Genomic DNA, 25412 nt, shown 5'->3' with positions numbered 1-25412 from the left:
AACATCAAGAATCTCCATACAAAGCTTATCATTCAAACATAAATTCAAGTAATAGGCTTAAATATATTTTGAAAATGCAATCATTTGGTCTTTAAAAATCATTTTATCAGTTTCTGATTACATACACAATTTTCCATCAAATACAAGCTTTTCATTTTGAGAAAACAAACTCAAGCTCTTTAAACAAAAACCTATCAGTTTTAGAAAAAACTAACATTTTTCCCACACATTGTTCCCAAATTTCAGCTAGCCATTTAAGTACTCATATGTACAAAGGCTTCTCAATGACAGATTCTGCTTTAGACACACACACACACACACACACACACACACATTACCATCACAAGGCTCCATTAAGTATGGGTTTATATTAAGCCACAGATGCATAACAGTATACCATGGATACCCACATGCCAATAAAGGTCACCAATATTCCAGGATCTGTGTGCCATATCTAGGGACAATTGTCCCAAGAATGTTAAGAATATATATCTATTATGCCAGAGATACTATACACCTACACAATAATCTGAGGATAGTCCCCATTATGCAAGGGGTGGCAACCACTATGATAAGGGGCTTTGATTCGGTTAGAGAATCCCACAGTATACCAAGGATGGTCACAATTATGCAAGGGTCAATGTTAGTCAAGGGGTGGACAACAAAATACTAAGGGTGTAGACAATATGTCAATAATGGCAAATAATATACCAGGAGTGGTCAGAATTATTTCAGCGGTGAAAACCCTTATGTAAGGGTGACCACTGGCCAAACATACTCAAATTATGTCTAGGGAGGCCTGTGTATTTGGGGAGGGCAACAGCTTCGCAAAGATGTCCAAAATAGGTCAACAAGCATTGGCTTGGAATACTCTCTTTTTTTGCATCACCACAACGCTGAAGTTTGAAGGCTTTCTAAGGTAGAAGAGGAGAGCTCACAGGTAAGAAGAGTATGAGCATTACATCCCTGGAGAGGTTATATTCTACCAACAGTTCACTTCTCGAAGAAGTCTAGTTTGATGTAATTCTCTTCGAACAGATGTGCTATCTGGGATAAATCAGAGAATGTTTGATTTAAACCACATTTTAGCATTGTGTGTGTGGGCCTTCCATAGAGGCTCGTCAACTTTAATGACAGGCCTCAATAGAGTACTACAGAAGAAATTGATTCTAGAGATGGCTATGCTAAGAAAGGAGGCAGGCTTTGCAGAGGCAACGTTTTTCAGTGGACATTATTTGGGGGGGGGGGGGGGGGGGGGGGGGGGTTTATATAGCGCAAACTTGACCCGAATCAGGTATCAGAGCGCTTTACATAGCACCAGTTGCGTTACATGAGGACACATTCATTTTTGTTAGGCACGGGGAGATTAAGTGATTTGCCAAGAATCACAGGATGTTCAGCGTCATTGCCGAGACTCGAACCCAGTTTCCCAGATTCGAGGTTGACCGCCCTAGCCATTAGCCCAACTCCTCTCCCCACATATGTTGTAGAATGTTGGATTTGACCATTTGAGGGACAGGTGAAAAGAATTTGAGTGGAAAATGTTTCCCTACCCAGGCAACTTTTTTATTTATTTTTATTTTAGGATTCAGCATTAAAAGGCCCAAGGAGAATGGCAATCAGATGGGGTGGAGATTGGCTTGCAGGTACTTTTTAGTATGACATTGGTCTTGGATGTAATCAAATACAGACAGTTCTGTGCTAGGAAATCGCAGAAGAATTGACTCGGATGGGCTTCTGGGTAATGTACGAGTATATGTTGTGGCTGTGCAATATGTTGTATAGGGACACAATAAATATTAGAAAGCATAAGAAACACAGCCAAATCTCGTAGGGCCCAGTACGAATGCTGCTCGAGGAGTATTAAAGATGGCACTTTTTATAAGGTGGTTTCTATCAAACAGAAAAAGGCGAACTGACTGGACAGTTGTCACCCTCACTTTCTCCCGCAGCCTCCTTTCTCTGTGACACCAGCAGATTAAAAAATGAAATGTAGGAGTATTTCATGAAGAGCATTGAGAGATTTGGTGCAGACAAACTACCAACTTGCAAAACCAAACCGGTCGTATTAAGTGGTTTAACAAGATCAAGGATTGGCTTTTAAAACTAGGGTTGGGGTGTATCTGGGAGGAGCCAGGGCCCATAACAAAAACAATGGTTCCCCTCCTCAAAAAAGGGTTTTGGGCATATACGGACTTACAAAGTACTGAAGGTATTGCTCATGGCACTTTAACCTATACTTTTATAAATATTAAAGGATGGTTTGGTTTCGAAATGTATTTGGAGGACATCGAACCCCCCCAGGCAAGAGCTCTGTAAATTCAATTTAGATATGGAGCTCTCCCTTTAAATTCCAGAAGAAGTTCCTGGGAAAATGTATCTGTAACACCACTGTGCCCCACCTGTCATACTTCTCCCGAGACCCTTGATCACTTTCTTTTGCCTCTCTTATGTTGACCTTCGGAAAACCTGGATAATTCCTTCCTGCCGTTTATTATCTTTTACACGCCCTAGTGAAGCCTTACGTATATTTAGGTCAGATGCCACAAGTTGGCTAGTATTTACAATCTCGAGATTTCTGCTCTTTGTCTGGTGGAAGAGATCAAAAATGATATAAAATGTTTCTGAGAATTTGATATGAAAATGTACACCAATTTGAACTCAGGGAATAGAACTATGAATTTTATTAATACAGTTACTCAGGAACATGGACTTAAGTTCACTTTAACTTATCCTGCAAAAGGTGGATCCAATGCAAAATTTTAATACTACTAGATGCTGTGATAGCTTGTTTTTTTTTTAGAAATATAACTTTTTATGATGTAATGTAATGTAACATTTTAACTGTTTTTATGCTTAAGAAGCATTTCTTTTTACGATGTAAATGATCATTTTTTGATCGAATAAAATATATATAAACCACCAACTTGGTCCAGCCAAAACCTTACTTGTTGCAAAACCCTGACCTCCCTTTAGCCCCACCCTCCAATCCTCTTGATAAAAGGGCAAAGAAAGGGGCAACTGTCTGTTGAAGCACTTCAAGGTGGACTGATTCGTTAGTGAGTTCACAAAGAGCTTACAGAATGCACACTCTGAATGCAACTACTCTTCTGTGTAAGAGGAGAAGGGAAATTGAGTTGTATAGCGGGGTACAGATTCACAAGTCAGACATATTAAAGACAAAGCATAAGTCTACTTTTCTCTTAGATTCCTGACTTTGAGTATCAGACAAAATAATTATGATGGATGGGCCTAGCACACTGCCCATGGCATGGCAGACAATTCAGCAGGTGGAATATTATCCCAAAAGAGATTGGCACTCATTACGTTGCCACTAATTACGTTGCCATTTTTTGACCATTAGAAAAATAATTTTTAAACCTCATTCACTTATGTTCATACCTATTCAATATAGGACGGATGTTGTTCCTTCTTACACTTACTATTTCTATGTGTGAAAAGTATGTATGCGTTTTCTGTAAGAAACTACCTGAAAATCTTTTGTGAATAGTACAACACGGAGGGTTTCTGAACTCTGGAACCCATTTGTTCCCATATCACACCACTATCCAATTCTTTTGTTCATTTACTCCCACAATCAAAGAATATTTTTCAACTAGGATTTCTCATTTCTTTGAGAAATTCCAGGTTTTGATGCTTATAAATGACATATTTGAGCATTAAAACAGTCTTAGAGTTGGGCTGAAGACCAGAATATGGACAATAAATTAAGGCAAAGCATTCACTGGAGTATAATAAATTTTAGATGCAAGTATGCAATCTATCAAACTATTCATTCCCTTTCAATCGTTTTTCACGTGCCAATCTTAAGAAAGGATGCATATAGGGAATTTACCATTGATTTCAAATAGTTAAATTATCATGTGTATTCTTCACAGTTTGGGACAAATTAAAAGTCCTTAAAACATTTCCGAATCAAAATTTAACTGTAGACTCTTGTACTGTCACTTTACGAAACATGACAAGTACAATGTGGTGTCTGTCCATCAAAACATTGCATTCCTTTCTGCAGGACATATCAGTTTCAAATCAGTACTTCATGCAATGCTCCATAAAGTTCCTGTGTGGAAGACAAAACCTGCTCTTCATATTTGTGAATAACAGTAAAAACAATACTAGGCTTGGCTGAAAAAAGGGAGAAAGAAGTACTTAACTAGTGGAAAAAGCTGGCTAAACCTCTTTGAAGGACCCAAAACTTTTCCAAATAATTTCAAGTGTCAGGAAGAACTGTAGTTAAAATGATGGTAGTGAGATTTCCCAGTCACTTAGATTGTTCTGCATGGGGATGAACAGATGTTAAGCACTGCAGAAGAGGTTGCAGATTAATTGAAAAGTCTTGGCAAATGCCAGTTTTGATCATCCTGAATTCATCTAATTTTTCAAGAAACTGACGGAATTGACTGGTGTATAACTACAATGTGACAGACATTATTTAATTACAAGAGAACCGTCAAACTATGACATTGCAGCTAGGAAATCAAAATGCAAATAACCATTCATGGTAACCTGCAGCAGAAACGTAATATGTTCATACCATCACCTTCTGTTTTGTGCTTTCCTTACTATATTGAAAACCACTGGTAGTTTGCGTAGATGATCGATTAAACATATCTGCTACATAGCTGTCCAAAAAGTAAATGATTATAGACCTTCAAAACCATTTTGTTTGATGAACTAGGGTAGCTTGCTATTATTGAAGGTCATAATGATGGAGCATCAAATCCTCATTGCCCATCCTTAGGCTCATGTGTTGCTCCTGAAAACGATTTGCAGCAATTGTGCCCTTCTAGCCCCCAGCCTCTGAGGCTGGTGATCTTTAGCTACTTATTTGAAATAATGGCAGAATTCGACAGTGCCAAATAATTTCCCTATATTGACCATATCACATTGGCTTTAGATGTACAGCAAGTATTACAAGAATCAGTTTAAGTCCAGAAAGTCAGCAAATTCACAAGCAAATTCCTCATGTTTACACTTCCTTCAAAATGGGGGCCTCAGGGAAGCTCCTCTTTAGATTAACTAATGTGTTACTGTAAACAACTTAGGAACAGACTCAAATTCAATTGACTGTACCCACACAATTTAAAGTTATGATATTGCACAACCCCACACTAAACTATGTTTGACACCTGGAAGATCGACTCAGCTTTGACGCCGCACACATTTCCATTACACTATGAATGGTATACTAAAGGTTGGACTTGCTGAAGTTTCCACCATTTGGACAACCCAAAGAGTGCCACTTTAAATATATATATATATATATATATATATATATATATATATATATATATATATATATATATACATATACATATTTTGCCACGAGGAAATTTAACATGTTGGAAGTATCCCAACATTTCTAGAGCAAATAATACATGGCACTCATCTGAAGAAAATAAAGAATGGTTACCTCAATTAAGCTAAATCATTTAAAAGATTTTCTTAAAAGATTTCCCGTCTTCAAGCAGTATACAAATGAGGCTTGAAAAGAAACATGCACTGCTTTTTGATCAAAAATTTCAGAAAGTACTGATATTTAAGCATGTAATCATGTGATTTCTTAAAATAAGGCTTACTCAGATAAGTTGATTTAGACCGGTGCGTAATCTTTTTCTAGTAATATTATTACTGACATTATTCTATTATTAGAAGAAAAAAAAACATAATTACATCATTTGTATTCATCCATCCATCCATCCAAATAGGATAAAATACAAAACCAGATGATTGCTTACTTACATTTAAAGAAATGTTGGCATTTATGACAATAATCTGCAAGCCATGCATTTGGATGATGAAGCTCAATGCCCTTTGCAAAATTCCCTTGTCCTTTAAAAAAAAAAAATTAAAAAAAAGAAGTTTGCCTACTTTAATAAACAAAGCCCTAACTTCCTTAAGCGGTTTCCTTTTCCTAAACCTCAATAAGATTTCAAATTCATTTGGAGTGCTTCAATGACAGCGACGTGTTTCAAATGACTCTTCTAAAAATTATCAATTTTTATTAGTTTTGACAAATTTTAAAATGTTAACATACAGTGTAATGCCCTGAGCACCAAAAATGGTCAGGCTGCATAGCTGGGCAACAGGTTTTTTTAACTAAGGGAGCGAATATTTTAGTTTTTTAACTTTGCAAAGTTATATAGAAAACGTACTAACTTCATGAAGGTTGCTAAGTGTGAGAAAGTTGGTTGTTGGTTGACTGGGGGTGAGAGCCTTGGTCAAGCAATAGCCACTATCCCTTGTACGATGAACCACAAAAAGTGACTAAAATGAACCTGTGCTTAACCCTGGGTAGCTTGGCACACAAGTAGTCAGGCCTAACTTAGAGTCAATGTGCAAAGTATTTATGCAGCACACAAAACAGTAATAAAGTGAGAACACAACACAAGAAACAATTCTGCACCAAAGTAGAAAAATAGAGTAAGTTATAACAAATTAAGATTTAAGTGAAAATAACGCCACAAAGCAAAAAAGCACCAACAAGGGATATCTGGTTGTGCTGGACCACCAATAAGTCAAAAGTTCAGGCGGACCGTGACGGAGTGCGGGCCAGCAACAGAAACTAGGCTTTGCCCACTGAGAAAAGAACCTTAGTCCATGTTGCGTCGACAGAGAGCATGTAGGGCACAGGAGGCGATGCACCAGTGTTGATCCACGCGGTGAAGCGCTGGTCCTGGTCGTGCAGCAGCTGAGATGTGTCTGTTCCGATGAGCAGGTTACTGCGATGTGAAGTTTTCAGTAGCGTCATTGAGGAGGATGCGAGGACCTTGCGCTGAGTAGAGCGTCACGCAGTGGTGGTTCCGAGGATTTAGAGTGCTGTTTAGGTGGGTGGCACAAATATGTGTTGCAGGCCCACTGGTAGCATTTAATTTACAGGCCCTGGGTATATGGGGTACCACTTTACAAGGGACTTACAAGTAAATTAAATATGTCAGTTAGGAAAATATACCATAACAAACCATGTTTAGGGAGGGGGCACAAGCACTTTAGCACAGGTTAAGTTAACCCGAGAAACTTTGTAAAATATGAAAATCGTGATCTGTGCAGCTGAAATAAAAACATTACACTCTTCAATAACTAAACAGGCTGGGTGCTAGTGTAGCTCATAATCCAAGGATCACCTTTTACCTCTGCTGCGTAACCAACTGGAAAGGAGGAAGGGTATTTGCTAGGTCAGGAGTCAAACAACCTCATTTTCAGGAAGTGGCTATCTTTCCGCCGCACATCAAGCTGTTTTCAACAAGAACTTTGGTCAAAAATCATATCTGGAGAGAACGAATGTGGTCTGAACAATCAAGCTGACAAGGTTTTGCAAAAGTAGGGGGCTCTATACATTCAACAGCGACCTAAAAAACAATTTCACCTCAAAAAGCGTCTACCTTTATGGGTAAGAAAGGCATGTGATGTAATGCGAGCAAGACAGACAGACAATATAAACCAGCATTGGCAAAGGCAATAGGCCTCACAGTTATAAAGTGTGTGATAAACTATTGGCTTTGTCATTGCTTGTTTCTAAAACACGCATTTAAAAGAAGGAAGTAAAATTCAAAATACTAACGCTATGTAACACTTCTGAATAAATCTGTGATTAATGTTCCTTGGGTTCGTAGGAGATCAGTTTCCAGCTCTGAACTGCTCTCAGCTGCTGTGTGATGCCGGCATTGGTGGAACCGACTCTTGGGGAGACAGTAATAACGAGATATGCCCTGCACTCTGCTCTGAAAATTCACAGTATCACAGGGAGAAGCATCTGTGGGGACAACTTTTAAAAGTGGGTTACACCAGGGACAACTCTGGGGACAACTTTTAAAAGTGAGTTACACCACCACCAGAGCACCCTTTTAGTGTCCCAAACTGTTTTCTGGCAAAGCCTTAAAACATCTTATTAGAAAATGCTGTCCAGGCTGAGCCCTGGAGTGGCGATCAGTTAACATTCAAGGCAAAGCGCTGCAGCTTTAGGGTCACTAAAAGACCATCCGTGCCCAGAGACACAGATAGGGGCCTGTGCAGTGGGCACGCCCTCAGGCCGTGGAGTGAGCTAGGGAAATGTTGTGTCTTGTTACTTCAGTCTCCAAATAAATAGATTGCTTAGAATGTGTACTCTAATCCCGCGCTGTGGCTTGGGCTCAATACGGTTAAATTATGCCAACTGAAATTCCCTGGCTTTTATAACAAGGTAGTGGCTTGCACCACCATTGGTAAAAGTGCAGTATGTCTTTGGAAAATGAAGTCGCACAGCTTCAGAAGGGTCACATTATTAAAAGAGTCTCTGACCTCACAGAGTCAGTAGATTTCATGATCTTGCTCCTAGAGGCTCATCAGTTGTAACGTGGCACATGAACAGACGCTTCAGCCTGGCATGGCAAGTGTGCACTATGTGAAATGATGCACATGCATGCCTCGCTCTCGCGTTGGTGCAAGTGGGATATTTAACGTCACTGAACTCATTCCCATTGATGCTGGAACTTCCTCGTGTCGGAGAGAATGTGGAGATTTCCATTCTGTACCTGAAGTCCAAGTGACCGAGCTGTTGCTTTGTTGACCAGATACTGCTTTGGAAACATTTCGTTTGTAGTGACCCGTCAACCCCCCCACCCTCCACCACCACCTCTTGCCTAAGAAAACAAAAGTACATAGGGGCATTTATAGTCTGTCGAGATTAATCTATATTCTGTTTAGATTAAAGTGCTGCATCTACTAATCTGATCTGTTGTATTTTATTTTTAAAACAGCAAAACACAATTTGGTTAGATTCTGAATATGAAGTGTTACCAATGTGCATGTCGACAGGATGGTTGTGCAATTAAAGCAGGGGGGGGGCAGCAGACAGCAGACGGTCACGGGAGCAACAGAGGAGATTTGGGGTGATGGAAAACTGAAATAAAATGTAATAGATGGGAAGCAACCGATGACCTGGGTGGGGTGTGGTGGAAGCAACACAGAGGGGATTAGAGGTGGGAGGGAAACGGCACACGATAGGATGTTTAACCAAAAATAAAAAAGAATTTCCCTAAAAGTGAGCAACAGAAGGATACAAGTCAACCAACCAAAAGGATGGTATTAAGGCTTTGCTCCAGGGGAGGGACAAACACAAGAAGAGAAAGGCAACCATTGAATAAGAAGCAAGCACACAAGAGGGATACTAAAGCCAACCAATGGTAAACAGTGGGCTGGCTGCAATCCCACTGTAAATGAAGACATTTTTTCACAACCTTGCACGGTCTGGTAGGCTCAACCTAAAAAGGTTGAAGTATCCAGAAAAGAAGTTGTCTTTATACTCCATTGTCCGTAAGTACAGAAATCATCAGAAAATGCTGTGAAGAGCACACGGTCATCAGAAGAGTGACAAAGTAGGAATATATCATACTTAAAGAGGGGTCATGTGTATTATAGTAGTTCCTTCAGCGCCAGGGATTTCTAGCGCAATGTGTGGTTTCACATATAAATCTACATATGTTTGTTTTTGTGAAACGCCTGTTTTTTTCACACGATGGGTCTTCATGCAAAACCATTCACAAACATAATAAGCATTGGTAAAACCAAGAGGGCAGCAGTTAACGCCAGCCCTACTAGCTGTGCCAATATTTGTTTTAAGTACATGTGCTGCAAAAAAACACAAGCTGGAACACTAATGTCTGTTCTGGATATTCGTCCTGTGCAGATGACATGCTTTGGCCACGTCATTCGAATGTTAAACGTCGAATTTATCTGCAGTTATCTAGTTATTGTTCAGCAGAATCTATTAGAAAAAAATACACCATCTAAAAACGTGGGAACGGTAACCTCTCACTTCAGCTTGGTAGACGTCTACGCAAGCTTTGAGAGAAAAAAACAGCAAGGGAAGACTGCCGCAGGCTGCACCCGAGTGAGCGTTCTGCAAAACAAACCCTCTTTTCACATCTGCGGAGGGAGAAAATTACTAACCGAGGCTAAGCAAACTCGTTATATATTCTGCAGAAATATATTAAATATTTACGCGGTCTCTACTTCTCTCGCTCGCTGTCTCGTTAAACAACGCAGTAAGGAAGGAGAAGAAAAACGTGGCGTAACCTGTGATGTCTTCCCAGACGTGCACCCGAGGCCGGGACACGTAATTGGAATCATGTGCTCTCCCCACGCGGTGACCTCTGTGCTGAAAGCAGAGATTGTGCTGAATTAAGCACAAAGATTGGCCCTCTGGAGAGCTCTGGTAACACGGCCGGTGCCCGCTGCATGGAATCAATTAAGGCCTCGGCTTCGAGGGCAGGGAAAGGCCTGTTACAGAAGGTCGGGCATTAATGGAAATAAGGGCCAGTTTTCAAACAAATTAGAGCCCAAATACTGCCAACGCACACATAGACAGGCGTGGGAGGATGGCAGGGAGAACAGCGTGTGCAGGGACGCGGTGGCGTAGCAGGTTTAATACAAAAATCCAAAGGTGAGTGCCTGGAGTCAGCAGGGGGCCTGCTCTTGCGCAGTGACATTTTTCGGGATCTGTGGGGGCCCTGAGCGAGATATATTTTGTGTCCCCTGTTCGGAACAACTTCGAATTTATCAACCCTTTTTGACTAATTGAAGGCGTTGTGAAGCCAAACCACGTTTAATTAATTACATTTTGAACCTTTGCATTGAATTAATTATATGTCGAACCTTTGTAAACAGGGGGGCTCGCAAAACGAGCGAAATGCTTACACTGCGTGCTGTCCACTAACCAAATTCTACGAAAAGAAGGTTCAAACAATCATTTATAAAGCCATTTCTTTCCGAGTTTGGATCTGGTTTTAGATACTTGCAACAGTAAGCATTTTATGTGGAATTCAGTGATTAACCCGCAAGTTACTCTCTTTTTAGGAAAAACCTGCAAAGAATGCCTTGTTAGAGGTTTAGTGGGCTAGCGCATAAATATTGAAATAAGACATATACACAAAGCATTTGAAATTATAGCTTTAGTTGCCGAACATTTGCAATCACAAATGTACCCCCCCCCCCCCCCATCACTACTGGTGTTCTTGCCACAACAGTGAAAATCAAAGCACCGCTCTGAAGATATTCACTAATGGCCTGGTTAAAATCTAATCACTTCCTCCTTATCTTGTCCCTCTTTATATGTGTGCACATCACAGAATAGACAGTTACCTATGCCCCGATTAGTAAAAGAGAGAAGTGGGAAGGATCTGAATACAGCAGATGGAGAGAGACAAGGAGAATAGCATAGCTACAGATGTGAATTAGCAGTAGAGATGACAAAGAAAGATATGGGAGGTTGGGAGAGAAGTAAAATAAATAGAAAAAAGTGAGGGAGCCAGAAAGTAAACTGAAGAGGTAGAAATATAATGTTGCAAAATAGTTTAGGTTTACATTGGGCAACAGAAGGGGAGAGAGAAATGTAGAAAGAGGCAGCCAAATACAATACTTCAAGGGGTGAGGTAGAAGGAGAGGGTATGTAGTTAAATAAGTGAATTAATTAAGAGATACGTCCAGCAGGATTGTAAAGGCAGACACAGAAACTTGAAGAAATACAGATGCAAGTTTAAGAAAAAGCAAAATGAGAAGATTTATAGAAAATGAGACATTTAAGGGGTCGTCTTGAAGAAAAAAAAAGGTACACTGAGGAATGAAGTATAGAAAGAAATGTAGTGTAGAGGGAAAAGTTAAAATTTAGAGACGTAAGTGAAATGGAGAAAGAGGTGAGTGTTATACCTAGGTAGATGGTTGTGAAAAGAGAGGGTGAGGAGGAGAAATCAATAAACAAATTTTTTTAAAAAAAGGAGGAGATCGCGAGAGATAGTTGAGGAGACGGGTGATCTGCACTGGATCAGGAGTGTCCAGAGATGGATATGTTTGTGTGTGTGTGAGAGATACAGACAGAGAGGAGTTGATGGTAGAGAAAGGGGGCAAAGATAGAGAAGTTAAGGCAGAAAGGGAGAACTTAGGGGCATATTAACAAGGGCTTTATCTCCGCTTTTTTGGCTTTAAAAGCCAAAGAAGTGGAGATAAAAATATCGCCCTATCAACAACAGGGTGCTAACATGCAAAATCGCATGTTAGCACCCTTTTTTTACTACGCTTCCCTTTGCATCTCCAATGAGATGCAAAGTGGGCGTTCCAGAGCAAAATAGTAGGAGCGACATTTCTCCTATTATCAAGCTTTACGCTAACCCTGTTAGAGACAAAAAAAGCAGCGCTATCCATGGTTAACGCAGCTTTTTTACGTCTACTAATTTTCAGACTTAGCCATGTATTCCAATGGGAGGTGGATTACATGGCTAAGTCCACCATGGGCTATCAACAAGGATATCCCTATCCTTGGAGTTTTATCGCTGCATTACCAGCGATAACCTCCCAAAATGCCGCTATCGCTGGATTTTTTATCGCCTAGGCGGTTAGCGTTGTTAGTAACGCGATAACCAGGCGATATTATCCAGCAATAGCGGGCGTTAAAAAAATTAACGCCAAGCGCCCTTAGCGTTAATTTTCCCTGTTCCTTGTTAATATGCCCCGAAGATATTTATAGAGGTGAAGTAAAGGGAACAGAGGCAGAATGAGAGAAAGGGGAGGTGGTGAGGTAGTGAAGAGGCCTGGGTGCAATTTAGGTTTTGCCTCTGCAATCTTTTGTAATTTCACATAATGCTAGGCAAAATCTCAGAAATTATTAAATAAAAAAGCGAGTGCACTTTGACAACCAAAACGTGGTTGGCTGCTGTTTGGCACACTTGTTTTTGCAATATTTAAAGCACACAAAACATCCTTGTGTTCAAAATGAGACAGACACATTTCATGCTAAAATACAGCACCAAATGCCACTTTTGCATTTTGCAAAAGTGTGTAATGTCATGACATTTTTCAATACTTCACATAATAATGCAAATTACAAGAATTTCCCACAAACCTAGTAGTCAACAAATGGTGAGCTAAATTGATGGGTTAGATAGAAAGAGACAGTGCTTGAGTAGAGAGAGGTGAGGGAGATATAAGGTAAAGAGAAATTAGATAGAGAGATAAAGGTGGAGTTGTAAGGCAGAAAGAAAGGGCTGAGAGGTAGAGAGCAGTGGTGAGAGGTGAGCTAAAAGTAGAAATGAGATTGTGTGAGTGGAGGAGCGATACACGGAGGTCAGATTTAAAAGTGCAACGAGGTATTGAGAGAATCGAGAGTGATAGATCTAGGGACATGGAGTACTACAGAAAAGGTGAAGGTCACTAGAAAGAGGTAGAGAAAGATAAAGTCGAGTGAAGTATATTGAGTATACTGAGATAAAGAGAGAGCACAGTGGTAGAGAAAGGTGAGATAGAGTGAGCGGAGATAGAAAGAGAGGCTGAAGATGCATACAGAAGTAGAGATAGAGAGAGGTCAAGAAAGAGGGTTACGGTAGAAGATGTGAGGTGAAATAAGAGAAATGACTCAAAACGATTGTTAATCACAAAAACAGTGCCTGTGCAGTCTCATAGGATGTGTGCTAGTTGCATGCCCTTGAAGTACAAAATCCTAGAACAAGACATTCTTAACCTCTTCAGTGCCCATGACGAGATAGTCTCGTCATGGAGCACGGTTGCGCTGTGCCCATGACGAGACTATCTCGTCATGAACCCCGCCCGCTAATGTAACGCCCGGCACAGGGCGGGGAAAGGGCGGGGCACTGAAGGGGTTAAATATTCCACAGTGTATGAGAGCATGATCGTGTAGCACACACGCAAAATGTGGAATATTTGGAGAAATGAAAAAATGTCTCCATGTCCGCATCTGCTTCAAGGAGACATCATTTTTTGAGGCAAAATCCCACCTGATTACCGTATTAGAAATATTGGTTCTGTTGGGGATAAGCTTGGTTTAAACGACACTAGATGTGTTCTAAGGACTATTGAAAAAAGTGTACTTGATCACTACCATACACACACATATAAAAATCATTAATTTGAGAAACACAAAATGATTTTCTTTTTCGCTGTATTTGAATACACATAAATATTATTACAATACAGGACTGACCAAAAAACAATAAATTAAATCACAACATACTTCGTGACCAATAGTGCACGATGACATGACAATCAACACAAAATTGACATAAAAAACTACATACATGTACATTGAACAAAAATATACTTTAAACATGGATGATCCAAAATCAATAGCATATGACACCACAATATATATCCTTCAATATTTGAATGGTGAAATTGCATGGATCAATCAGACAGGTAACGTCGACGTTTCGACCCTGAGATTACGTGTAGATTTATACGCATCGATGACGGGTCTTCATCAGGACAATAACATACATGTCAGCCTGCAATTACAAAACGTATAATCAAAAACTGTGTGTGTGTGTTTATACTCTTTCTAAAGTGAGTGTAAGGCTAATGCTCACCTGAGGACTAGGAAAAGATAATTTATCCTTGTGTCGCATACGGTGAAGTCAATCAAATTCTCACTCCGTCAGGTCAATATATTCTGTAATAAATAACGTAAATTCACCCTCGTGTATGATCTACTATGTATTCATTGCCCTTGGCTTGGCTTAACTCTTGTAGTACTGACATCCAATTCACCGTAATTCATAACAAGGATTCAATTCCGTTCTTAGATTTGACATTGGAGGAAGAGAATGGTAAAATAGTAATGAATCTATATAAAAAACCAATTGACAGGAACACCTTGTTACAATACCATTCACATCACCCTAGGAACCTCAGGGATAACCTTACGTATGGACAATTTTTGCGCTTACGTCGCAATTGCAGCAGAAGAGGTGACTATTTCAAGGAAACTAACATCCTCATTGCCAAACTAAGGGAGAGAGGATACCCAAAGGGACTCCTTAATAGAGCCAGAAAAAGAGCCTGGTATAGACCCAGGGAAACCTTGCTTGAGATACAACCAAAGAATCAAGAAATGGATAAATTGGTATGTGTTACCACCTTTAACACTCGTAGCAATGAGATAAAAAGGGTGATCAGAAAGTATTGGAATTTAGTTGGTTCTGAAATCAACATGCCCGAACCACCTTTATTTGCATTTAAACGTGCTAAGAATATCAAAGACCATGTGGTGTCTTCATATTTAGAACCACCTAGCCAACCTGACATTAGATCACTACTCAGTTTACTACCTATAACTGGTCACCATAAATGTAGCCAATGTAAAGCATGCCGTTATACGGTTTCTGGAATTAGCTTTGTCCATCGGGGTAAAACGTATGGCCTTGATCAATTTACGAATTGCAATAGCCAAAATGTCATCTACGCAATCAGATGCCCATGTCCCCTGATTTATGTAGGGCAAACGACCCAAAAAGTGAAGAACAGAATTCTTCAGCATTTAAGTAGAGTAAAATGCAAGACACAAGGAGCTCCCCTTGTAGAACACTACACTAGATTGGGTCATACTCATGAACAAATCGAATGGTGGGTCATTGAAAAAATTGTTGTACATCAGAGAGGTGGCAATGTTGTTGGCTCCCTTAACTATAAGGAATGTCGCTGGATACACGTCCTTGAGGCGGTTAATCATGGCCTCAATGAACAGGAGGAGACCTATATTCAAATGAGTAAATTATAAGTGTATACTGTTTATGCTGTGAATCTGTTCCTGTACTTGAGCCTTACCTAAATACAGCTGTTTGCTTATCTTTAATCCAACAATTGATATGATTCACGCTATAGCCAATGCTCTTGAATATGGTTGATATTACCATTGTGAACATCTAAGACTCCTTGTTATTATAGTATGATAGCGTGGTATGCCTTCATAACATGCATCATACTATACTAATATAATCGTGTAAGCATGGATGGATCTTGATCGATAACGTCTTCGTTACTCATCGGGGATGACTGCCCTAGATTTTATCGATATGTCAGGATGTTTCGTTCTTGCTCCACTTTAAAGGTTTCCACTTTGGTTTGGGCCCACTACTTACTCAGTATGACTAGCGTCGGCATGCTATTTGGATTTGAGACTGAGTTAACATTACTATGCCTCATTTTGAGGCAAAGCATTTTCGATAGTATTTTTGACATGATTAGGGTACGCATATTTTTGCATAAATGTCGCTGCCCTAACGTAAAACATTTTAGAGATGCGTCTCACTGTGCACCCTTCCTGCGAATAATTCTATGGTTGGTCATTTATTGGGAACTAAATGCAGATGTAACATTTTACGGTCTTTTCATGGGAACACTTTTTTGTATGTTGTGTTCCATTCGGGCCGTTAATGATTTACAATTATCGCTTCGCCCGTTTACATTCATATTGTAAGTTAAACTCCCTGCTGACACCGCTCTGGGTTTTTAAGATTCGGTTGCTGTGGTTTCAGGGCTATGACGATACTGAATCCAGTCCGTGTTTTACAAGTAATTCCGGTCGGTGTCTTGTGCACTGATTACGATCCATGTCTTGCTTTCTAAGTAGCTGTCTTGTATTTCTCGCGCGCGTATATAAAATCAGCTGATTACGCTTCCCGCGTTTGGCCATTGTTTTTCCGGCCTGTGTGGAATCGGAAGCAGATTCATTGTGCTCCAATTAAGTAATGGACCGTTTAGATTTGTATGTAGGCCTTAAATATATGCCTTCACTAATTGGGGTGGTTCAGGCTTTTTGTTTAGTTAACTTCAGATTTGCTCGTAGTCCGGGCCCCGTAAGCTCGAGTCGATTGAGTTTAGATTAGTTCTCTAATAGCGCCTTTATTTGTAAGTCTATTGTATACAAAATAGCGGTATGATTTATCCTGCACTGCTATGATTTGCTTAGTGAGTTTGAATTTGATAGCACCATCAGTATTAACGACAATGGCGCATATTTCCATGTTCAAGGGGCATCATAGACGTTTGTACGAGCCCGTCCATGGCATTTTAACTATAAATAAGTAAGAATTTGGTATGGATATCAGTCCCATGATATAATTCAGGGATCGTGTTAAGGCCTCGAGAAAGTGACACCTACGTTAATCCATTCAATCGCTGGTTATTTCTTGCTTGTCAGGTCATTAACGAAGATTCAATATGTCCGTTTATAGATTTTGTTGATCGCCTCGGCGGTACTGTTCCCCGTGCAGGGATTAAATACATCTCAAGGTATGTGACTGATATTGTTGATTCACGATACGGGCAATGAATACATAGTAGATCATACACGAGGGTGAATTTACGTTATTTATTACAGAATATATTGACCTGACGGAGTGAGAATTTGATTGACTTCACCGTATGCGACACAAGGATAAATTATCTTTTCCTAGTCCTCAGGTGAGCATTAGCCTTACACACACTTTAGAAAGAGTATAAACACACACACACAGTTTTTGATTATACGTTTTGTAATTGCAGGCTGACATGTATGTTATTGTCCTGATGAAGACCCGTCATCGATGCGTATAAATCTACACGTAATCTCAGGGTCGAAACGTCGACGTTACCCATCTGATTGATCCATGCAATTTCACCATTCAAATATTGAAGGATATATATTGGTGTCATATGCTATTGATTTTGGATCATCCATGTTTAAAGTATATGTTTGTTCAATGTACATATATGTAGTTTTTGATGTCAATTTTGTGTTGATGGTCATGTCATCGTGCACTATTGGCCACTAAGTATGTTGTGATTTAATTTATTGTTTTTTGGTCAGTCCTGTATTGTAATAATACTTATGTGTATTCAAATACAGCGAAAAAGAAAATCATTTTGTGTTTCTCAAATTAATGATTTTTATATGTGTGTGTATGGTAGTGATCAAGTACACTTTTCTCAATAGTCCTTAGAACACATCTAGTGTCGTTTAAACCAAGCTTATCCCCAACAGAACCAATATTTCTGCTCCATGTACTCACCAAGGTTCTGAGGGTTACTGGGTTACCCCATTAATTCTAATGATTACCGTATTAGATAGGGCTTCGCGTCAAAATCTATGGGTGCACTAATCTGCCCCAGTAATGCCACCTTAACGCAAAGCAGTGCAGTGCTGTGCAAAGCACTATTTGCACTAAGAGGAAAAATTTCAAAGTGCAAATTTTTTTCCCTCTGCAAAATAAACCCCATTGTAAGATTCTATGCTGCTTGGCATCGCTTTGTGACACTTTACACCCGCTCAAACCCTTAGTAAATCTGGCATGCTAGACTGTCAAATTACAAAAAGAAGCTGGTCTTTATGAGCTACGTTATTAAGGCACAAAGAGTATCCCACTCACTTTACCAGGGACGCCTTCAAGGGTGGGGTCCCCAGGTAATTGCTCACGTTGCCCATGCTGTAAAACGTCCCTGCTCTAGCAGTCTTGTACTGACACCAGAATGCGAGGTAGGCATACACGCACGTTATGGTGGGGGGCCCATTAGAGTACAGATGCTACAGATAGGGTGCAATGCCCTGTCCTGGTGTGCGCTGCAGCTCAACTGTAGGGGAGACTCTGGAGGTCTGGTTGAGCTGTCAGCAGGGTAAATGTCACACTGAGAAGGTCTAGGACCTGCACCCAAAATACTGATCTGGTCTGATCAGCCCTGGGAGCTGTAGAGGCTTTAGGAGGCATTCCACCACAAAGGCTGCCTTTCCACAGATCTCTCCAGTTGATGAGAAGAGCCTTTTTAAACACACTGCGCTACTTCTCCGGAGCATTTGTACACAGAGTCTAATACAGCGCGGATTTGTTATTATATTCATTTTACAATTTATTTGAATTTTTTTTTCTTTACCCTACTTGTCACTTCCTGTATTGTCATGAAAGTCTAAAGTCCTACGATATCACTGCCTGTGATATTTTATGTATGTTAATTAGTTCTTCAGAGAATTTGCAGTTGTAGCAAGTTGTAAATGTGTTTGCCCACGTATAAACGGTTTCAGACATGTTTATGCGTGCTGCATGTTGATGCTCGAAGAATGAAGTAAAGAAAAGCTAGCTCAGGCAAAAGCGTTTTACATTCTTGTAATTCTTGAAGGCCCTTTCCCCAGTTCTCATAAGCGCAGCTAAGGCATCTGCCTGTGTTCACTGTGAGCATTCAGTCACTTGATAGATACTAGAAGCCCGTGTGAGGTAAATCATCAATTTGAGTCTTGCTTGTCCTCCCAAAGCTGATCTCCACTGATCATTTGTGGGGTGCCATGGTCAGTTGATACAGTGCTTTGCTGGAGCAGAGTTTTCTGTTGAAAATCTATTGGGTTTTTAAGCTCCGGTTTGTCTATATGTCGAAAATTAAAAATATTAATTTGTAACGTTAATTATTTGTTTTGTGTGAACATTCTGATTAATCAACACGAACTAACAAGAGAAAACTACACGTGGGAATGCATTCATGTTGCTTAATAATAATGTGCAGGTTTAATTAAATGAATGTTGCTGAGTGCTGTTTGTTTTAAAGCACAAAACGCTTTTGAAATAACGTGTACTAATGCTTTTCTGTGTTGCAAAGGCTAGATAATTACATACACATAAGGGTATTAGTGGGGTTAACACTGTTTAATCACTATGCTGTGGTAACGTTGTTTTTGTCTCTTTTAATTAAGATGGTACGTTTCGGCCTGTCATAAAATGGCCGCCGTTTAAAGCCTGTACTCGAGTAATCGAATTTTGATGAGAAGGCCTTGCTGAACATGGTCGAGAGTCATCTGACCACAGTCTTCGCCTGGTTTAAAAGATTTCCGTGAGGATAGCAGCTCTGGGCGAGAGTCCAAGTGTCCTTGGAGGACAAGGGAGCCACAATGAACTTTGTGATTACAATGCTGGTTCCGAGGAAATGTGAACGTGAAAGAAACATTTGCAAAACTCGAGTTTCCTTCTTCCGTCTTTTTATTTTTGTGATTTTTCTGAGCTGAGATTTTTCCAAATGTAGCGATGCTACATCCCTTCCTGCTCGCTCTGCTCAGCGCATATTTAGAACATTTTATGTTTCTTTAATTTGCAAGATTTACTATAAGTATTGTTAGCCTAGAGAGGGTCTAAGGCCACTTCTTCCCAAACCTGCGTTGGTGAGGATCGATGCTGTGAGGACGGCGACTCGGGAGACTTCTACTGAGAGACCTGTCCTGACCCATTCATGACATTTAGCTAGAATAGGTAATTATGAGAATAATGATTTACTTTGATTGATTTTCTTTGACTAATTTTAGATAAAGTACCATTATTTTAAATACAGTGTTGGTGGTTATTTCTTGTCAATTATTGAGTACTTCATTTGATTATTGTTGTTTAGATTGTTTAGATCATGACTCAGGACAGTATCAAACTGATCCTATTGGCCTCAGTGTAGATATAGGGTGTTTAGGAGTTTTCTCTCCACAGGTTCAGTGCTGATAGAGTAATCGAGTATATGTTAGTGAAATGGGCCCAAGTGTATGATGAGTGCATGTGCATGTATCTGTGAAATTACTCTATCCGTGGAAGTAGGGAGAATTTGTATGCCCTAATCTGCACCAGCTTCACTTGTCATCTTTTCTTTTGTCAATAAATGTTTTCAGACTCAACCCAACCATGCAGTGAAGCTTCTTTTCACACAAATCCGGACATCTCTGTGCAGCAACGAGGCGAGAGAAGACAATGCACACCCTCACTGCGTAAACTGGAGACCTGAATTCAGGTACAGAGGTGTGCAGAGTTCCATAAGCTGAAAGATGAGCACCTAAAATGCTATAGAGGGTCAGTTTATATCCAGTCCTAGGGACAGAGCTGACTTTTCTAAACACCAGGTCTAGTTCAAAGAACCGCATTAACCTCCTGGAGTGACAAATCAGAGAAACGCATTATCCTCCGCTCCATTATGCTATGTTCCCTTTTGTTGATTACCAGTCGACCGTACACAGCACAAAGTGCAGGGTGGGCAGCTAGTCCAATAGTTCTCTACGGTACGCCCCCCAGGCCAGGTGCCCTGGCCCCAGTACTTGTCTAAGTGGCTCTCCGTCCACGACGCACCCAGACGTGCTGCAACCGGTTTCATTTTAGTTACTTGCAAAAAAAATAGTCCTCTCTCTGGATGATGATTTAAAGGCAGACAATGCACTTCACTTTACAAAATTAAGAAGCAGTGCAGGAAGACATGCAAGGACAGGGGAGACCGCTAACTCAGGCTACCACCTACCATTGGGAGCACCCTACAACTTTAGAAGCCCCTAACAAAGGCGAGGAATTCCAACCTGAACACTCTGTCCCACATACAGTAAAAGCACGGTTGCGCACACTCCACATACAATAAGGAAGAAAAAAAAAATAAGGAAGAATGTGGGGCCTATCCATAACATACTATACAAAATGATCAGGAGGAGCCCACAGGCAGCCTTCCCAGGGAGGTTCAGTTAAAAAGGACTGTACCCTACAATTAAAACTAGCTGCCACCATCAGTAAAGTTATGGTCTGGCGATGGGGAAAGAAGCGATCCAGCCTAAAAGAATAACACCTGGGATCTAGAACTGTGTTGACAAGCAACACGCCACAGCTCTCGTAGAGCGCTGCTGAAGAAAATGAAGTTTCCTGCACCAGAAAACATACCATTTATCATTTTACATGTACACTGTCTACAAGCCTACACTATAAACTGTATTAAAGTTACTGGACGTATTTCCTTAATGATAATAAAAGGTATACATTTTGCAACTTCTAGGACCTTGCTACTCTCAGAAAATTAAAGCTTAAAGAAGAGGTGTTTGGCAATTAGGTGAACTAGACGCAGTAGCTGATTTTGGTCTTCCCAAGAGTCCCATCAATCCCAAACATAGATAGTAAATATGATTCGGATTTAAAAAAAATTGTACCAGTTAAAAATAACTGAGAATGGCAAAATAAGTTTTATTCTAATACAGCATCAGTACATTACATATCTGTAGGTTACAAAATGAGCTTTACTCACCATAGTATGTAAATTTCATGCATACATTATGTCGTATAGACTATCCCAGAGTTGAATGAGTAGCTGCATAAATTAGCGATAAACGCTAAACTGTGTGCCAGCTTAATTTCGTAACATAACCCTATCTCCAAAGCTTCATGGATCATCCTAAGAATTATGCTTTTTTTTCTTATAGATGTAGGTTCTCCATTAGAAGTTTTTCTTGACCTCATTACGGTTTCTTGCAAGGATCCTGCAGCAGCGCAAAGAACATTCAAAACACCCTTGTTTGACCAAAATGGCCCAGTTTACTTCAGAGTTCTCTTTGGAAATGCCACCGCCAGCGCCGTGGCAACTAAGAGCCGTAGAGGAAGAGCAGTGAAATTCAGATAGCCAGCATTCAGTGACCTCTATTGTCAACCAGAACAATAGTTTGCCAAATACTTAACATCCCTCGGTTATTACATAGAAACAGAAGACTGCAATATAGAAGCGCAAATTATTGGTTTGGAGGAATGGAAGGTTTGGAAGACCAGCTTTCAGCTCCCTTTGTCAAAACACCCCCGAAAGATGGGACAAAACTCTAGATGTAAATAGGAAGAAAGGCGCTCTACTCAAAACCAAGATTCCTGACCCTGGGAACACTAGGCAACCATTTTTGATTTGGACGAAGAGAAGCAGCCAGGAATAAGGAATTTTCTCCTAAGGATATATTAATGCTGGGTTAAAGACAGTGGTCGCAAAGGATTGACTCTACGTAACACATAGATAATGTGACTAATGGCATAAACTGTCTAATGGAGGATTTGTTTTTTTCCTTGTTAAATAAAACAAAAAACACAAATTAGCAGATGAACTGGTTTTGGATTGAAAGGATTCTTGGTGAAAATGTGTGCCAGAGAGAGGCCATAACAGGGGGGGGCCAGAATATTGGAACAAGACCAAACGTATGTTTTCCAAGTCGAAAAGCAAAATTTGTGTTTTTAAACAAGTACCGAACTATATATAGAAGAGGGGTCGCCAACCAGTAGCATGTGAGCTACTGTAGCTCTCCAGCTGCCACTGAGTAGCTCATCTGTGGTCAGCCCAGCTTATTAAATTAGAAAGCTTTTGCTTGGTTGAATTTAATATACATATAAAAAAAATTGAGATTATACAACACTAATAATAATAGTAGCTCTCAATGCGTTTCATTGAACAGGAGTACCTCTCAGTACAGAAAAAGGTTGAGGGGTTCAAAAACAAATAACCAAAAGAGAAACAACCCACAATCATGGCTCCGAAGGATATTATAGTCAACATTTTCATGTAGTTCAATCTGCAGAGAACAAAAAAAAAAAAACACCGTCATGCTAACTACTAATCTGTGATATCAGCGCCTACCAGCCCTTAGACATGGGGCTAAATTTTGCAGGTGCGATAGCATGTACAGTAAAAGATCTGAGAGAGTACGGAGGGCTTTAACTAAGCATTTTATTGGTTATGTACTACAGTTTTACCAATTCCTACAACTAATGTCACCAGATGATTTACCTTCATGAATTAGTCACCACACTGCACCAACACAGGGACCTCCAGGTGAGCACCTCTACTATAATTTCTTCGATACACAAATCTGCTTCGTAGCCCCATGCCCCCTTCCCCTCAACAACACACACCATGCCAATATACAGTGAATCGCCATCTACGCGCTGCCTAAACTGACGCAGATATTGGTTTACTACAAGACATTCCTCACTGCCCTCCAATACATCCAGTTTCCAGTCTACCTTTGTGTCTCCTCCCTCCCACGCCCAGTTTGCATCATTCCGCATTGCAGTTCCAAAGTTATTCTTTATTATTGGTAAAGTATATGATAACACATACATTGATATAGGATAGGTGCACCCTATGTTTGATGCTGCACACTACAGGGATGTGAGACTCCCAGGGCATATTGTTTGGTGTCAAGGGCAACAAGTTTTCATGTGTATTTTGTCCTTGGGACAAGTAGGCCCAACCCCCTGCAGCACAAACCCTGTTGCCAGTTTGCAGTACCACATTATGGATCAGGGATGGGCACTGTCTGCAGTTAAGGTAATATTTTTATCCCAGTTAATGCTGTTCAAATTTGCATTTATGGTTCATTAATTGAAAGCCTTTATTATTAGGATGAGCGCTCTAAGTAAATGTTGTAAGCTCTGACTGCACTACTGACAGTGGTTTCAGTATAAAAATGTGTACACACTTTTTCAAAGTTTAGCAATATGAGGCTATGTATAATACTCCTAAAATGCGCTTTGATTTGATGCAAATATTTGCAGACGCTTGAAAGCAAGATTGATGATTCTTTGCTTTCAAAATAAAATGTTCATTAAAAATGAAAGCAGGGAAAAAAAAACATTTCGCTGAACTACAGTAATATTTCACGTACCATTTCTTTGCAGCATCATTTAGTAACATGTGTTGATGCATGCTAGTATTTCCCCAATATATTTATAATGGAAAATCAGTGTAACCAGTTTCAATAAGATTAAGGAAAACAAATAAACAAGAATTGGCAAAGCCAGTAGGTCTGAAATTGGTGGTCAACTTTATAGTTTTTATCAATGTGTGAATTGTTTTGGCATGGTTTTTGTAAAACCTTATTGATGTGGGAGCTGCCGGCCCTCACCATTATAACAAACATTGGCAAAACCAAAATTGTTTTTGGTCTCAAAAAGCACATACTGCCACAGTGGTTACTGGCACTGAACAAAACTTCTTTGTGTGCTGATATGCTCCATGTGAAAGAGCAGAATGCGGTCACTCACAGTGAAGTCAGCCGATATAAAGAGAGAGGCAGAATTTTAATAAACGCAAAAGGTCATGGTCAACTCCAGACCAAATTAGGGGCCCAATTATTAAAGAAAGTCTCAAAAGTGTACCAATGGTATATGACCTTGCATTAAGTGCAGCTATACGGCTTTCGTGAATTCCCAAGAATTTACAGAGGTACGACAAGAAATAGTACTCCTAGAAAATATTTGTGAACTGCATTTTAGGATGAGCAAACATGCATGTGTAGATTTTGCTAATGCGAAAATCTGAGTGTTTGCAAGTTCACTATCCCTCCAACTACTTTTTTCCCAACCATGGAAGAAGGTTTACGTCTGCTATTGTCGGGAGTAAATTTCCAACATTTCTCAGTATGGGAAAAGATTAGAGAAGAGTTGCTGAAAACCCTTAAAACATGCAAGGTTTGCACAGACTCAAAAGGGCATTCTAACCCTGCAACTATTGCTTACCAGTACCTTCAGCCCCAGTATGTAGATCTGAGGAAACGTGGCAATATAAGCGGATTGCAATTATTCAAACACCGCTATGGTATGAGCCCTGGAATAATCGGAGAGGCTATTTCAGAGCTCTTATATAATGAGATTGCTGCCATAATTTGTGGCCGCACTACATGGCACCAGAGGGACAAGTGGATTTTGTTACAGGACAAGTAGATTTATGAAGCAGCCTGCCTCATGGACAAATAGATATTTTATTAAATTCCACACCCCTGACACTATATGTAAACTTTAATACTCCCAATTGTAGGGATTGATTTACCATTGCTGTGTATCTGTAGGATTCTGAAA

The 25412-nt window shown here is 40.0% G+C and overlaps 1 protein-coding gene and 1 long non-coding RNA gene across 2 annotated transcripts in view; one reads left to right on the top strand and one right to left on the bottom strand.

The window, feature by feature from the left end:
* LOC146805887 (uncharacterized) overlaps window positions 1–21550 on the top strand; it is a 280965-nt gene extending 259415 nt beyond the window's left edge. The window contains exons 2-3 of the long non-coding RNA XR_014967936.1: window positions 1586–1646; window positions 19496–21550. This is a non-coding gene — a long non-coding RNA (uncharacterized LOC146805887). The remainder of the gene's footprint in view (window positions 1–1585; window positions 1647–19495) is intronic.
* Window positions 1–25412, bottom strand: part of RAB30 (RAB30, member RAS oncogene family) — a 171511-nt gene that overhangs the window by 118790 nt on the left and 27309 nt on the right. The gene's annotated exons all lie outside the window — the stretch shown is intronic.

This window comes from Triturus cristatus, chromosome 8 (genome assembly GCF_964204655.1).
Source record: "Triturus cristatus chromosome 8, aTriCri1.1, whole genome shotgun sequence".
In the NCBI taxonomy this organism is placed as follows: Eukaryota; Metazoa; Chordata; class Amphibia; order Caudata; family Salamandridae; genus Triturus; species Triturus cristatus.
This window is presented reverse-complemented; position numbering and strand designations above follow the sequence as displayed.